General features: G+C 41.2%; 1 long non-coding RNA gene across 2 annotated transcripts in view; it reads right to left on the reverse strand.

Annotated features, from left to right (window-relative positions):
* Positions 1-6,534: 6,534 nt before the first annotated feature.
* LOC123386644 overlaps positions 6,535-15,746 on the reverse strand; it is a 59,389-nt gene continuing 50,177 nt past the window's right edge. For both annotated transcript variants that reach the window (XR_006600860.1, XR_006600859.1), the window contains one exon: positions 6,535-8,055. This is a non-coding gene — a long non-coding RNA (uncharacterized LOC123386644). The remainder of the gene's footprint in view (positions 8,056-15,746) is intronic.

Below are 15,746 nucleotides of genomic sequence, written 5' to 3' on the forward strand. Positions count from 1 at the left end.
CCTCTTAAAACTGCTTTTGCCACATCACATAAATTTGGGTATGTTTTCATTTTCATTTGTTTGAAGGTATGTTTTTTTTTTCTCTTTTGATTTCTTCTTTGACCCATGCAGGAGTGTGTTAATTTCCATGTAGCTGTGAATTTTCTAGTTTTCTTCCTGTTATTTGTTTCTCATTTCAAACCATTGTGGTCAAAAAAGATACTGGGAATGATTTCAGTCCTCTTAAATTTGCTAAGACTTATTTTGTGGCCAGTTGTATGACTAATTCTGAAGAATGTTTTGTGTGCACTGGAGAAAAATTTGTATTCTACTGTAGTTGGATGGAATGTTCTATATATGTTCAGTCCATTTGGTCTAAAGTATCATCAAGTCCAACTTTTTTTAGTGATTTTCTGTTTGACTTATCTACTGTTGAAAGTGGATTATTAAAGTCCCACTACTATTGTATTGTTATTTCTCCCTTCAGATCTTTAGTATTTACTTAATATAGGTGTCCTACTTTGGGGTTCATATAGATTTATGATTGTTATATCCTCTTGATGAATTGATTTACCATTATTTAATGACCCCCGTCTTTTGTTAGATTTTGAATTAACATCCATTTTGTCTGATGTAAGTATAGCCACTCCTGTTCTCTTTTGGTTTCTGCTTGCATGGAATATCTTTTTCCATCCCTTCACTTTGAGCCTATTTGTGTCTGCAAAGTTGAAGCGAGTCTCTTGTAGGTAGCATATAGTTGGGTCTTATTTTCTATCCATTTATCCATTCAATGTCCTTTGGTGGGAGAATTTAGTTGACTTACATTTAGGACAATTATTGATAGGTAAGAACTTATTAACGACATCTTATTGTTTTCTGGCTGTTTTGTAGATCCCTTGTTCCTGTTCTCTTTCTGCCTTCCTTTGTGAATTGATGGTGGATACTAGGATACCTGCCCTTGGATACTAGGACTGTTTACCCACACACAAAAAACTGTCTAAGTGCCTAGGAGTTTACATGTCTATGGGTGGCCAATGAGTGACTGATACAGGTTTATGAAAGGCCAACTCCTTGGACACCAGCTGGGACAAACTCTGAGGCATAATTCACATTCCTGAGCTGCCCTTCTGAAGGACCAAATAGAAGCTGGGGCTTTACCTGAAATTGTGCCTTTGCTTGGATTCTTCTCCTCCCTATCGTGTTTCTTACCTCCGTATCTAGCCTTCTCGTGGGAGCATTTTCTTACTGTGTCACCTGCACATGAATCCTCATCACAGAATCTGCTTCTGAGGAACCTGAACTAAGACTGTGCTATGCGGAAGAAAATAGAAGAGTAAGCAAAAATTAATCTTTGGTCACAATGACCAAAGTAGAAAGTCTTATATATGGACCGTTTGTTTTCCCGGGAGGCTCTTTTTGGCTTGTAATCAGAAGCAACCAGAGTTCAAAAGAATGAAATCTTGCCATATGCAACAATGTGGATGAACTAGAGTGTATTATGGTAAGCAAAATTAGTCAGAGAAAGACAAATTGCAAATGACTTCACTCATATGTGGAATTTAAGATATGAGACAGGTGAACATAAGGGAAGGGAAGCAAAAATAACATAAAAATATGGAGGGGGACAAAACGTAAGAAACTCTTAAATATACAGAACTGAGGGTTGCTGGGGAGCTGTGGGTGGGGGGATGGGCTAAATGGGCAAGGGCAAGGGGCATTCAGGAAGACACTTGTTAGGATGAGCACTGGGTGTTATATGTAGGGGATGAATTACTGGATTCTACTCCTGAAATCATTATTGCACTATATGCTAACTAACTTGGATGTAAATTAAAAAAAAATATATATATATATATACATATGTATATACACATATATATGTATGTGCGTGTGTATATGTATATATACACACAAAATAAATATTCCTGAAATCATTATTGCACTACATGCTAACTTGGATATACATTTAAAAAAATAAATAAATATTAAAAAAATAAATTAGAAAAAAAAAAGCATCCAGAGCTCAAAATGCATGGTTTATGTGACTGTACATGTGAGGACTAAGGCCTTAGTAAGTCTGACATTAATGTAATATCACATTTCCTCAGTGCCTGGCTTATTGGCTGTCCAAATCCTCAGAAAGTCATTGGAAAATGCCTGTCCCCATGGAGTGCTTATCATTGGTTTGAGTTAACGTTTGATTCCATCTACTTTCCCAAAGTAGCAGCAAAGGCAGTGTTTGAGGAGCAAAATGGATGTGGCAGATATTGGAGATAATTAGCCATCATTTCCTACTTGCCAGTTTCCTGTGTTCTCCCAGGCTGGGTTACTAATAACCCTCAGTTACAAAGAAACAGGGAAAGGGGATGGGGTTAACCACACTCAACGGTGTATGTTCTTTCCACTTATGTGGCCCCTTGGCCACGTAATCCTTTTACACAATTGCTGTTATAAGTACTTGTTTCCCTCCTCAGACTGTGAGAACTCTGAGGGCAAAATTGTGTATGTTTTGTTCATGGTTGTATTCTAGAGCCTGGCACGATGTCTGGCACTAAGTAAGTGCTCAATAAATATGTAGTGACTATACATGGGAGCCCTGTGACTATGAAGCTAGGTCTCTAGAGGTTGGTCATACTACATCTAGGACATCTCAGCACTAAATATAGGTTAAAAGATTTTGGAGTTTAGGCTGTCCCAGCTTCAGGCACAGTGGTCACATACCAGAGAACTGGCTGTTCCAGTTCACTGTTACCTTGTTTTTACCTGTTCTTCCAGCTAAGTTTGGTAAGAAGCCTCACGGAGAACCTGAGGGAGGCACAATTTCCTCAGACATATAAAGTCTTGGGGAAGGCTCATTGAGATAGCCTTAGATTTCCCCAGCTTAAAAAAGAAAGAAATTGGTATGATCTGAATTCACTGTTCTGAAAACTACAAGACTTTGAATGGTAAGCTAACCTAGCAGTCTTATTCTAATAGAGATTAGCCAGTGGTCCAGGAGAAGAATTCTAGAAGGCTGTTTTTGCCTTTGATTGATCTTTGCACTCCCAAGTACCTGTCAATAAATTGTATCAAATGTCACTGAGTTAGATGCCTCTGAGAGCCAGACTGTCTTCTCTCCATCCCCAAGTCCATGTTTGTGATTCAGCCACTTTCTGGTGGGATAGACCGGTAGGACTTGTTTCTTCCTCCAGAACCCAAGGAGGATTCACAGAATCCTGATGGGGGTTGTCAAAAAAGAAATAATTTTCCATCAAGGTTAAGTATTTGGAAAATGATGCTAAGGGGCAAAAGAAGAAAACTAGAGCTGTTTGTGTTCATTTATTCGTCACGCTACAGACCTGTGAAAGGTTAGTGAAAATTATCATTTTTAATATTCTCCCTTGCTCCATTTCCTACCTTGAAAGTTTAAGCAATCCTTGGCTGACACAGGGTAATTAGAAGCAGTCTGCTTCCTCTCCTGCCCAGGTTCTCAATATTGGGAGACTGGAATGTTAGCTGAAGGGAAGATTGAGCAATATTTTATATTTTAATTTATTGCTAAAGAATTGATACATTGTTGAACTGGTTCTAAAAGTGAATTCTGCTCTCTGATAGCTCTTCCAAATGCCTTGAATGGCGCCACAGTATTTAAATAATTTTGTGCTTTTAGAACCACTGCCCACATTAAACTTCAGACCTTCTTTAATATGCTTATCATATTTGCCCAGTAACATATAAGACTAAGGTCCATATTCCTAACTCAAATTTTGGAGACAAATCTGTTTTTAGATTTAGCTTTAGTTTTTTAGTCTGTTTAGATTTGGCACCAAAACCACAAAAAATTTACACGAGCCAATGCTCCAAAAACACTGCCATAAGCTTGTCACTAGAAGCGACTTTTGGCTCTAAATTGCCAAGGGGAAAAGACGCCAAACATAGGTTTCCTGTTGAGGTCCTTGAGCAATATTACTTTCTGCCAAATGCACATTTTTGGAATTAACTTGTTTTTAAACCATCAGCTAGAGAATGTTGGGTGTGAGTATTTTAAAACTCTAAAAATAACAAAGTTACAAATGAGGTTGTCAGTTACCACAATTCACTCCTTGGTCCAATAACTATTTATTGAGCACTTCTTATCTGCCAGGAACTACATGCTGCTTTAAGACAAATTTAACTCTAAGATAAATTTGAATTTACTGTTGTTTTCCAAGCAGTAAATACTACAGAAGCATAAACAAACACGTGCTTTCAAGATAATCATCTCTTAATGTTTTCATTCTAATAGTTTTTAAGTCAACTGGTTCTCTTAAGACCAAAAAAAAAAAAGAAGCGTTTTTTTTTTAAAAATGTCTTTCATTTTTTATTAAGTTTACTTATTTATTTTGAGGAGGAAGGAGAGACAGAAAGAGAGGGAGAGAGAGAGAATCCCAAACAGGTTCAGCACTGTGAGCATAGAGCCTGATCCGGGGCTCAGACTCATGGAACTGTGAAGGTCATGACCGGAGCCGAAATCAAGAGGTTGGATGCTTAACCAATGGAGCCACCCAGGCGCCCCAAGAAGCTTTTGATAAAGAAGTATGCAAAGCCAAGCCTTTCGTTCATAGTTATATTCTTAAACTCATCAGTAATCATTGAAGTAGACAAAAGATGAAAATAAGCACATACGACGACCTAATAACGTGCCTGAGTCTGCTTCATACACACATTCTGCAGGAAGGTGTACCCAGTAGGATGCTGACAGGAAAAGAGCAAAGGAAAATCCTGTAAAGCAGCAGGATACGCTCAACCGTGGGGGCCGTGTGAGAACTGTACCAATATCTCATTTTATATTCTCAGAAGTATGCACCAGCAGGCATTTCATTTTGAATAAGGGCTTGATGTCTCTAAAGATGCACATTGTCTCTTATTCCCTGTATGTGTTCAGAGTCTGTGGTGAAATGAATAAGCACTCTTTTTCTACAATATCTATTAAGCATCACAAATATGCCTTGTTTCTCACTTGGGAACACAGAGTTAACCCAATCTTTTGTTTTTCAGCTAGTTTTTTTAGAAGCATGAATTAAGTCATTTAAACTAGAGGTGAAATAAACATTTATGTAAAAACATGTAAGTATGATTTTTTTTTTCCCACTAAATATTGAGTAGCCGCGTATTAAAGCACCGTGTTCGGTGCTGGATTTAATATCAGTGAACAGGACACGGAGTCTGCCTTCTAGAAGCTTGCAGTCCAATGGGGCTGACAAAGTTAGCCAAGTACAATACAAGGCACCAAGTAAGTTGCTGCAGGGGAGAGAGAATTCTACGTGCCTGGGGTAAGTGGAAGGAAGGTTGGTTGACGTACAGTAGGTGACTTCTGAGTCTGAGCTAATTCTGGGAAGCTGGGTAAAGGTTAGTCGGAAAGAGAAGGTGAGAGAGGGAGGTAAAAAGGAAAATCAAGAAGCTTAACAGAAAATGTAAACATGCATTTATATAAAATTCGTATCATAAGAGAAGTAAACAGAATAGGTAACTTCTTTTGTTATTTATTTTTTTGAGAAAGAGAGGGCACAAGTGAGTGAGAGACAGAGACAGAGAGAGAGAGAGAGAGAGAAGTGGGGCTCACCTGAAGCAGGGCTCAAGCTCACCCGAAGTGCGACTCGAACTCACAAACTGTGAGATCATGACCTGAGCCAAAATTGGATGCTTAATGACTGAGCCATCCAGGCACCCCAGAATAGGTAACTTCTATAACTAGACTATTTTAATGCGAATCATATAAAAAATAATGTCAGCAGTATTTATACAAAGATTCATTTTAAAATGACTAGAAGAAACTTTAGAGAGTCATCAGGTAACATCCACTAAAAATGCCTGTATGCTTTGATCCATAATCTTTACTCCCTGAAATCTAGCCATAAGAAATAAAAAGTGCATAGGATAATACAATATTATAGTATTGTTCTCAGTAGCAAACAAAGCAAAAAAAACAAAAACAAAAACAAACCAAAACAAAAAAAACCTAGTAGCAAAAAAATAAAATAAAATAAAATAAATCTGGAAACAATGTGAATGTCCATCCACAAGGGAACAGTCAAGTAAATTATGGCACTGCTCACACCGTAGAATATTAGAAAGCTACCAAAAAGACTGAATTGCAGCTGTACAAGTTGACTTGAAGGGATTTCTACCAGAAAATGCTGGGTGAGGTAAGCACGATACAGAAAAATACATGCAATACGATCCCATCTTCAAAAAAATGACATGAACCTGTATAAAATGCATGTGCATAAACATGTATACGTATTTATTTAAATGGGGTTATATGAGCATTGATAAAACTAAAAAACAATGCTGACATGAAACAGCATAGTTTCTTTTACTGGGTGGCTCATGTGAAAAGACAGGAAAAGGGGGGGAAAGGGTAAGTCAAGAAAAAAGGGAAAGGGGTGCCTGGGTGGCTCAGTCGGTTGAGCGACCGACTTCGGCCCAGGTCATGATCTTGTGGTCTGTGAGGTCAAGCCCCGCGTCGGGCTCTGTGCTGACAGCTCGGAGCCTGGAGCCTGCTTCGGATTCTGTGTCTCCCTCTCTTTCTGCCCTTCCCCCAGTCACGCTCTTTCTGTCTCAGGAAGAAATAAACATTAGGAAAAAAGAAAGTAAAAAAGGGAAAAACACAGTAAAAACGACATTACGTTTGTGCATATACACATGTGTATGTACAATATATGTGATCTACACAATGTGCTTCTATATTTTATATAAATTATATCTTATGACAATTCACAGATCACTATTTGTCTTATGACATCTTCAGAGAGAGAGAGAGATACAGACACAGAATGTTTTATAAGAAAACAGAAGTGCAAACTGAGGGGTGTCCCAGACGGAGCGGGTACCTTGTGTGGAACCACCAGCATATTTGGGGGATTACAAAGAGTTACAACATAGGATGCAGCGGAGACTCCTCTTCCTACTTGTTTGGTACCTGATACCCCTCTCTCAAATACCTCTATAACTATAGGCGGGGTGGGTGATTTTTCTTTTCAAGATGATTGATATTTCTGGAGAAATTTATGCCCCATATCCTGGCATGGTTATTAGCAGGAAGAAAGCTTTCCTTTCCATAGGAAAAGGATAATCTTCACGGGTAGGTTGTCTGGTTCCTGATGTCCTGGGACATCACGAGTGAAGGAAGCAGGCAGCACAGGCCGGGGGGCAGGGAGGCCTGCCGCTGGGAAGGACAGTGCACGGCCTGCCCTCCCCCACTGCAGGCCTCAACCCGATCACCCAACTTCTCAAATCTCAGTCCCTCTTGCAAAAGAGAACACATTCTCTGTGCCTTGGAGGAAGGGCACGCAACCAGCTGAGAAGTGCTCATCAAGAACCTTGATACAAGCATGCCAGTGACACGACATACTAATTCCGTCCCCCAGCTTCCCATCAGCTTCCTGAGCTAAAGTCGTGTGTGTGTGTGTGTGTGTGTGTGTGTGTGCGTGTGTGTGTGTGCGTGTGTGTGTGTGTCTTCTTGAGTAATGGAAATACCTTTTATGGGTGTAGATGTGTTTGTGAAGTCAATCCTATTTATTTTCTCCTGAATGTCACACCTCCCGCTGTCACAGTCATAATTAAATATAACCGCATTTAAAATGTAGACTAACCGCGGTCGGCCTGCAAACTGGGCTGAGAGGTGGGGAGAGCCATTCTGAGCCGCCTGAGTTCACAGGGCGAGAGAAACTAAAACCACATCCAGACAAGGGCATAAGATGAACGAGTCTTCAAGAGTGAAACTGGATAAATAGGGGAATAGGGAGTAAGAAGGAAAGATCTGGGCAGAGATATGAAGGCAACCCGGGAGCCACTGTAATAATTGAGGATGACCCTTTCCACTAAGCCTTCTTTGATGCTAATGAAAAATAAAGAACCTATTACCAGAGCTTTCAGCCAGGGCGACGGGAGGAGGCAGGAAGCTATAATGCGATGGTTCAGGACGTGGTCTCTAAAGCAGATCTGTGCTTTCAGCTCTGCCGTGTTCTACTCAGAAAATCACTTAACTTCCCTGTACTGCAGTTTCTTCACCCGTGTAATGGAGATGATGACGATGATATTATCTACAACAGCAAGCTGTTATGAAGATAAAGTAAATAAACAGGCAGAAAGCATTTGCTACACTGCTAGCCCTTAGTAGGCGCTATAATAAGGGTTAGCCATTATTATTCCCTTGTTTTCAGAAGAGAGAAGCAAGCACTGTCCACGAGGATCTCTGAATCCTTTTCCCTGAAGGTAGATAAAATATTTCAATATTTGGAACAAAAAGAGAAGGAAAAAAAAAAAAAAGAAAAAAACATGTGATGCTTGCAAAATGGCTCCAAGTCATCTCTCCCTGTCCAGAAAGTTTGCTTTTTTGTTATGTAGTGTTTTTTATTAGAGGATAATGTCTCAAACGAGGAAAGACAATCGGTATTGCACCTACCTTAGAAGAGGAAAGGGGTATGCGGGGACAACCCTGGGGTCTACCACTTCTGACCCAGGCCAGGTCATTTTGAAAGGGGTCAGAAAATCACCACCCCCACCCCCTCCCAGGCACAGCTCTGCTCTGTGAGCAAAATTCGATTTGTCTTTCTCTTTGTCCAAGGAAACTAAATCAGCTCACAAGTCCCGGACTGCTCAGGTGTTCAAAGCAATATCCCCTTGGCAGAGAGCGCAAGGAACGTCTGAATGTTGTTTAGCTCCATCTTCAGCAGGAAATCGAGGGACAGAAAAACCTCCCTCGCCTGGGCTCTGAAACTTCCATCTCCCATTATCTGAGACTTCTGTCTCATCGTGAGTACTCTAGGTGAGGCCTAGGTCAAAGCACGGGGGAGAGTTCTAAATTTTGGCAAACCTGAAACAGGGCCAACTCTGATAGGGAGAACTGAACATGAACTTTCTGGAGTTAATTTAGGCAAGGAGTATCAAATTCCTTTGAAGTAGTTATACTCTCTCACCTAGCAGTTCTGTAAGAATGGATCCTGAAGAATGAGTAGATATGCACATACTTAAATAGTACTCAAGGATGTTCATCGTGGTATTGTTTTCATCATAAAAAACTTGGCAACAATTTATATGTCCCCAAATGGGTTTTAAATAAATTAGGATGTATGTATTTTATGGGCTCTTATGGAGAGAGGAAAAATCAAGATATAGAAGAATGTTTACTGATACAGGAAAACGTTCACAATTTACTGGCAAGTAAATTCCGCAGAAAGTCTCAGGGATAGCTAGAGGAATCAAAGCTAACTAACCCCTCATTGATGCATGCAGTTTAGCCTATAGAAAAGAGTCCTTTTAATGCTGCAAAGGATTAGGTGGAGTGGAGTGGACAGAAAAGGACAGCTCTAATCCCAGACTGGGTGATCTCTTATTTCAGGCACCCTCTCCCAGGATGGGCATGACTGGAAAGGGACATGATATAAACACCGCCACCTCCCATAGACTACCTTGGGCTCCACATGGCCATGAAGGAAGCAGAATTTTCCAGCACAGCGATCCTACCCTTGGCCAGAGCTCAGCCATGCAGTGTCGCTGACCTCTCTGCACACGTGCTGCCCATACTCCTGTCCATGTTAAGTAGTGCCTATAGGGGGGCACCTGGGTGGCTCAGTGGGTTGAGCATCCGATTTCATCTTGGGTTATGATCTCACAGTTCGTGAGTTCAAGCCCCACATTGGGCTCATTGCTGTCAGCACAGAGGAGGCTTCAGATCCTCTGTCCCCCTCTCTCTGCCCTTACCCTGCTTGCGCGCTCTCAAAAATAAATAAAACATTAAAAAAACGTAGTACCTACAGGACCAAAAATATATATTCACAACATGTTAATGGTGTTTCTCTCTGGGTGGTGGGATTATGAGCAATTTTTATATTATTCTTTAAGCATTTGTTATATTTCATATGGCAAACATATATTGTTTTTGTAATCGGGGGCAGAGGTAACCTATTAATTTAAATCTATGCCATGGGCTGGATGATCTTAAAACATAATAATTGCCCCAAGAAAAGAAAGGGTCCTGATTTTGCTTCTAACCTATCATGTGACTCTGGGCAAGTCATTTACCTCACCTTCTGAGCCAGTATTTCCTTGTTGGTAAAACGATCCAATGGAAACAAATGACTCATAAAGTTCCTTCCACCTTTGGCGGTCTTGATCCAACAAGTTTTTAGTTTTTTTTTAAAGAGCAAAGAGCAGGAGGGTGGCTTTGGAAGACCTTGAGAAGATCAGAAGCTCCCCAGTGCGTACATGGAAAAGATTTTTAAATCAAATCAAACTAAAAGCTAGTTGCAGTGTCTGAAATTTGTTGTAATTTTTCCTTTGGCTTTGAGCACATGTTACATTTCTAAAAAATCCTTTTCTCTTATTTGTGACACAGGAAGGACTTAGAAGTATGCGTTCTCTGGCACAAAAACAGACACATAGACCAATGGAATAGAATAGAAACCCCAGCACTAGACCCACAAACGTATGGCCAACTCATCTTTGACAAAGCAGGAAAGAACATCCAATGGAAAAAAGACAGCCTCTTTAACAAATGGTGCTGGGAGAACTGGACAGCAACATGCAGAAGGTTGAAACTAGACCACTTTCTCACACCATTCACAAAAATAAACTCAAAATGGATAAAGGACCTGAATGTGAGACAGGAAACCATCAAAACCTTAGAGGAGAAAGCAGGAAAAGACCTCTCTGACCTCAGCCGTAGCAATCTCTTACTCGACACATCCCCAAAGGCAAGGGAATTAAAAGCAAAAGTGAATTACTGGGACCTTATGAAGATAAAAAGCTTCTGCACAGCAAAGGAAACAACCAACAAAACTAAAAGGCAACCAACGGAATGGGAAAAGATATTCGCAAATGACATATCGGACAAAGGGCTAGTATCCAAAATCTATAAAGAGCTCACCAAACTCCACACCCGAAAAACAAATAACCCAGTGAAGAAATGGGCAGAAAACATGAATAGACACTTCTCTAAAGAAGACATCCGGATGGCCAACAGGCACATGAAAAGATGTTCAGCGTCGCTCCTTATCAGGGAAATACAAATCAAAACCACACACAGGTATCACCTCACGCCAGTCAGAGTGGCCAAAATGAACAAATCAGGAGACTCTAGATGCTGGAGAGGATGTGGAGAAACGGGAACCCTCTTGCACTGTTGGTGGGAATGCAAATTGGTGCAGCCACTCTGGAAAGCAGTGAGGAGGTTCCTCAGAAAATTAAAAATAGACCTACCCTATGACCCAGCAATAGCACTGCTAGGAATTTATCCAAGGGATACAGGAGTACTGATGCATAGGGCCACTTGTACCCCAATGTTCATAGCAGCACTCTCAACAATAGCCAAATTATGGAAAGAGCCTAAATGTCCATCAACTGATGAATGGATAAAGAAATTGTGGTTTATATACACAATGGAATATTACGTGGCAATGAGAAAAAATGAAATATGGCCTTTTGTAGCAACGTGGATGGAACTGGAGAGTGTGATGCTAAGTGAAATAAGCCATACAGAGAAAGACAGATACCATATGGTTTCACTCTTATGTGGATCCTGAGAAACTTAACAGGAACCCATGGGGGAGGGGAAGGAAAAAAAAAAAACACCAGGTTAGAGTGGGAGAGAGCCAAAGCATAAGAGACTGTTAAAAACTGAGAACAAACTGAGGGTTGATGGGGGGTGGGAGGGAGGAGAGGGTGGGTGATGGGTTTTGAGGAGGGCACCTTTTGGGATGAGCACTGGGTGTTGTATGGAAACCAATTTGTCAATAAATCTCATAAAAAAAAAAAAGAAGTATGCGTTCTCCATCGAGCAGGTGCGTGTGCGTGCGCGCGCGCGTGTGTGTGTGTGTGTGTGTGTGTGTGTGTGTGTGTGTGTGTGTAGCATTCATTCAGAAGCCCCCTGGAAAGGTGGTGATTAAATAAAGGAGATTGTAAATTCACCTGAATGCTGCTGCCAGAGGACATGCTCATCTACTGGATAAGTGTGGTTATAAAGGACTTACCTCTGGTTTGTTCTAAGTACAAGTTCTAAGGTGTGAATGAAAGGTGCCCCAGATTGTTCCCTTTCCTCAGAGTTGCACAGTGTCATTACCGACCACCTAATCTCCTCTTTAAGATGGCTCTCTCAGGGAACCTGGGGGGGCTCAGTCAGTTACGTGTCCGACTTCAGCTCAGGTCATCATCTCACAGCTCATGGGTTCGAGCCCTGTGTTGGACTCTGTGCTGATAGCTCAAAAATAAACATTAAAAAATATACATTAAAAAATAAACATTAAAAAAATAAAAAATAAATAAAAATAAAGTGGCTCTCTCAAAGTCTTGTAGACACAGAATATCTTCACATAAAGATTTCTCAAGTATTTGGCTGCCAATACAGTATGTCTATATTAGCAAAAACAATCTTTAAGTCTTTCTAGAAAGTTAAATCATTTCTTTTTTTATTTAGAGAGAGCCACTCAGTGCGGGGGGGGGGGGGGGGGGGGGGAGAGAATCTTAAGCAGGCTTCATGCTCAGTGTAGAGCCCCATTCAGGGCTCGATCCCACGGCGCTGGGATCATGACCTGAGCTGAAATCAAGAGTCGGATGCTCAACTGACTGAGCCACCCAGGTGCCCCCAGAAATGTTAAGTCTTAAAAACATCTCATAACAAGTAAAAGAAATTACCAGCCTGAAATAATGACAACAGGGAATCCAATGACCTGTGTTGTCAATTTTCTATACTTATTTTTAAATGACATTTGCTCTTTTTTAGTATTGCTAAATGTACTTCACACTGTTGTAATAATATTCACTAAAAATTTAAAAATCACTCATTATCCCACAACCTTAACCATTTACTTTTCTATATTACTTTCCAGAACTTTAGGGGTACCTAGTATCATTGTCTGCATTTTCTGCTGGAGAAGTAGAAGTCACTGACGTTAAGGGTCTGACCAAAGACCAAAATGCCAGCCTGTGGTAGAATCGGCCCAAGAATTCCCATCTATTGGTTCATTGCACTGAAGTGATGTCACTCATGAGGACATTTACAGCCATTCATCTGGAGGCCTCTCGACTCCCACAGTTGGGTAACCTCCTTAAAGCAGGCCAAGGAAACTTCCAAGGGGTCAGGCCACTGGCAGTTTCCAGGACAGTACTTTGGACAGGACAGGACAGGACAGTACTTTGTTGCTGCTATCCATCACTACCTTTCCCCTGCCAAAGCAGAACACCAGGCTACTCCGAAAGTGAGAAGGCATCTGTCTACTTCCTTTCAGAGGTAGACCCATCCTTCCCCACTATGCCCACCCCCAAGCCCAGCCACTGAAAAGCACAGAATAATTTGTGACCTTTATGGAACCTTTTGCCAAAGGAAAGTATGCTTGGCCAGGTAGCATACTACGGTAGGGAATAGAGGATCTGGAATCAGCTCAGTGGGTTTGACTCCAGGTTATTCTCAGGGCTGTGGCTAGCCCAACTGGTGCCTTGGGTCCTCTGAGGAAAGGGTGCCTCCTCTTGGTTGTGCTGTCCTGCTGGTTTGTGGCTTGGCCGGTAGATCACAGGCTGAATTTCAGCCTCCGTTCATCCCCTTGGCTGGGTGCCTTTGTGTACAGTGATGGACTTACACAGCTGTATGTGGGTGTCACATCCATCCTTTGCTGTTGGGTGATGTGAGCAAGTTGCTTAGCCTGAGCCTTGCTTTCCCCATCTATAAAACAGGCAAAATACTAGCACCTTCCTCAAAGCTTCTTAGGTTAAATGAGAAATGGCTTGTAAACCCACCTCACATGGTGCCTGTCCCCTAGTACACAGGCATTCAATAACACGGTAGCTCTGATTACTAGCTGTTTAAATTGTAACACGGCTTCAGAAGATGAGAAAAGCCTTTTACCATCCTCTCCTGAGAAGCCTGATTTGCCTAGCAATGTATTTTATAAATGGAGGACAATTATGAAAAAGGGAGGTGAGATTCCTTGTAGATTTGTTATTTTAATATAAATGTTATTGTTATCATTGTTTCTGGTTGCACCATCTGAAACAGGCATATCTGATACGGAGTCTGTAATTACACGTTGAGTTCAAGAGAGGATTCATTTATAGCCCACACCCTGACACACCTATGCCTCTGGAGAATACTTCCAATTTTATTGGATGTCTTGGCCATTGGGGCAGTCAACCTCATTCAAGTTATTAGTCAGTGAATTCTTGTTCTACTGTTGTGTGGTAGAGTGAGTGATGTAAGTGAGTAATTCCGGAGCAAGCACTGAGGAATGTCTAATTTGCATAGGCACAGAAATGAGCCGTCTAGGCTGGGTTTAAAAAGGAAAGAGAGAGAGAGAGAGAGAGAGAGAGAGAGAGAGAGAGAGAGAGAGAGAGAATATGAGCCCTTGAGTAGTTCTTAGGCCAGGTAAAGTCCCAGCATGCTCAGTCAGAAGCTCTGATGTCCACACTCTAGGACCAGATATACTGGCTTCCTTTATGTAATCATTTGGTAGGAAGAGGACATTTATAATTTAGACCTGGGAACCTTTAAAAAAATTCCTGACAATTAGTAAAATAGAATAGTGTTGTGTTGTGTTGTGTTGTGTGTGTGTTTACAGTCACTGGAGGACAAGGATGAATTCTTAGCTTACCTGAAAGTGAAACATTTTCTCTTCTAGATGAACTCGCACTTATCTTCCAGGGAGTACATCTTTCATAAGTTTAGCGTAACTGCTTTGAAAAGAAGTCTATCACCCTCAAATAACTCTGTGGCTCTCTTTGCCTGGAGTCTTCAACTTTTTTCAAGGAATATTTATGATCAAATAATTACACTGAGTTTTCAAACAAGCAACTGTGAAAATATCACTCAGGAACTCACTTAAGATTTTGGGAGGAGCCTACTTCATTCACAAAACAAACAACACTAACAACAAAAATCACAATGAAACCTTAACAGAAAGAAGGCAACTAAAGACCTGGTGACTCAGTGTCAGAATGATGGGAAATCAGGTTGTTTCCAGTTATTATGGCCCCTTACTTCCTGTTTCTCAGAACGGAATGAGCTGGGAACCGGTCAGGGGAGGAAGAGGAGAGCCTGTATGTATGTGTTTATGGAGGGAGGCCCTACCTGGGCTGAGACGCTCTTCAGACTTAGCTGTTGCAGGCTGCCAAATTCTTCATTTTGCAGAAGTGAATGCTTAAAAGAACTTGGATTTGAAAAAAAAAGTGTGTCTGCTTGGGAGAGAAATGGAGGAGAAAAATGAGGAAAAGAGAGGGGGAAGTCATAATATCCTTCTGTCTCTTTTGGTTCCCCCCCTCCTCACCCAGTACTCACACAGGTTCCATTGGCCAGAAAGGCTGGTCTAGAGCCAGAAACCCAAGGATGTGGTTTGCAAGCATGGGGGGCTTTAGGAGTCCAGATGACAAGCACAGCACAGGGTCAATCTGCCTTCCCACTTCTACTTCGCTGCAAAAGTCCACACAGCTTTTTCATTCAGGCTCAGGGCAGCCTTATGCTAAGTGCATTATGCTTAAGAAGTATATGCATTAAAAAGGCATTATGTTAAGTGAAATAAGTCAGACAGAGAAAGATAAATACTGGATGATTTCACCTATACGTGGAATCTAAAATAGCTGAACTCATAGAAATGGTGAATTGAGTGTTAGTTACCAGAGGCCAGAGGGGTGGGGGATTTGGGGAGATACTGGTCAGAGTGTGTGAGCTTCCAATTATAAGATGGATACGTTCTAGGGATCTACTGTGCAGCACGGTGATTATTGTTAGTGACACTGTATTATATACTTGAAAGTTGCAAAGA

This window comes from Felis catus, chromosome B4, assembly GCF_018350175.1.
Source record: "Felis catus isolate Fca126 chromosome B4, F.catus_Fca126_mat1.0, whole genome shotgun sequence".
Lineage (NCBI taxonomy): Eukaryota > Metazoa > Chordata > Mammalia > Carnivora > Felidae > Felis > Felis catus.